Below are 1,942 nucleotides of genomic sequence, written 5' to 3'. Positions count from 1 at the left end.
CGAACAAATAATCCGAGAAGCTGGGTTCTAAGAAGAAAAACGTGGCATCAGGATTAGAGGAAGTATCATTAACAACCTGAGATATGCAGATGATACAACCTTGCTTGTTGAAAATGAAGAAGATTTAGAACATTTGCTGATGAAGATCAAAGAGCACAGCCTTTGGTATGAATTACATCTCAATGTCAAGAAAACAAAAATCCTCACCCCTGGACCTATAAACAACATTCTTATAAATGTAGGAAAGATTGTAGTAGTCAAGTACTTCCTTCTACTTGGATCAACTAACAGCACTTACGGAAGCAGCAGTCAAGAGATCAAAGGACATATTGCATTAGGCAAATGTGCTGCACAATAACTTTTTAAAGTGTTGAAGAGCAAAGATGTCAGCTTGAGGACTAAGGTGCGCTTGACCCAAGCCATGGTATTTCCAACAACCTCATAGGCATGTGAAATCTGGACAGTGAATAAGTAAGACTGTGGAAGAATTGATGTCTTTGATTTATGGTGTTGGAGGAGAATATTGAAAGTACCATGGGCTGCCAAAAGAACCAATAGATCCGTTTCGGAAGAAGTGCAGCCAGACAGCTCCATAGAGGTCAAGATGGCCAAACTTCATCTCTAATACTTTTGACATATTTTCAGGAGGGACCAGTCGCTAGGGAAGGATATCATGTTTGGTAAGGTGGAGTGTCAGAGAAAAAAAGGAAGACCCCCCAATGTGATGAATTGGCCAAATGGCAGCATAGATGGGCTCAAGCGTGGCAACAGTAGTGAGGCTGTGCCAGGATTGGACAGTGTTTTGTTAGGTTGTGCATAAGGTCGCTATGGATCAGTAGTGACTCAATGTATACTAACAACAATAATAATCTATTATAGGCAGAAGACGGACTTACAGACTTTCTATGGTGTTATTTCTGGCTTTTACTCTCGCTCTCTTTCAAGTGTCTATTTTATAATGGTATGCCAGGGAAACCAAATTTCAAAAGTATCTTAACATTACTTCCCCTGTTTTACCCATTCCAACCATATCTCAATCCCTGTATCCCATATGCCTGTTGTTTCAAGGTTGTTCATACATCATTGTTAACCTCTGTCCTACTTAGACCATGCAGACATGTCTAATTGTTTTCCCATCCACTTTTTTTTCTCATTTCCCTCTCCCTACTTGTGTATTGGAATCCTGGTGTGGCACTGTGGGTTAATGTGTCAGACTGAAAAGCCATTTGAACTGCAAGGTTGGCAGGTCAAGCGCAACAGCTGATCCTTGGAAACCTAACACTGGGTCGCTTTGGGTCAGAACTGTATAGATGGCACTTAACAGCAATAACAACTGTGTATTGCCTCCCTCCATAGCACCCAAACTATCCTGTGTCTACTCCCTACCCTTTGCTCCACCTTCCCCTCTCTCCCTTTTGTAACTAATTTCACTCAACATAATATCTTCAAGGTTCATCCATGTTATGTGATAGCTTACAGATTCCTTATTGTTCTTCTAGGTAGCATAATATTCCATTGTGTGTATGTACCACAGTTTTTTATCCATTCTTCCATTTATGGGCATTTAGGCTGTCTCCATCTTTTTGCTATTGTAAATAGTGCTGCTATGAACATTGGTGTGCATATATCTATTGTGTCATGGCTCGTATTTCTTGTGGGTAAGTACCAAGTAGAGAACTTGCTGGATCATAAGGTATTTCTAAAGTGCTCTGGCAGCGTAGTTGTTATAAACTGGGCTGCTATCTCATGGTCAGCCGTTCGAAACTACCACCACTCTGCATGAGAAAGATGAGTCTTTCTACTCCTGTAAAGATTTACAGACTTGGAAACCCTGTGCAGGGTTGCTATGAGTCGGAACCAACTCCACAGAACACAACAACAACAAGGTATTTATATTTCCAATCTTCTGAGGTGTGTCATATTGTTTTCCAAAGTGGTTGGA

This window comes from Chrysochloris asiatica, unplaced genomic scaffold, assembly GCF_000296735.1.
Source record: "Chrysochloris asiatica unplaced genomic scaffold, ChrAsi1.0 scaffold00590, whole genome shotgun sequence".
Lineage (NCBI taxonomy): Eukaryota > Metazoa > Chordata > Mammalia > Afrosoricida > Chrysochloridae > Chrysochloris > Chrysochloris asiatica.
This window is presented reverse-complemented; position numbering follows the sequence as displayed.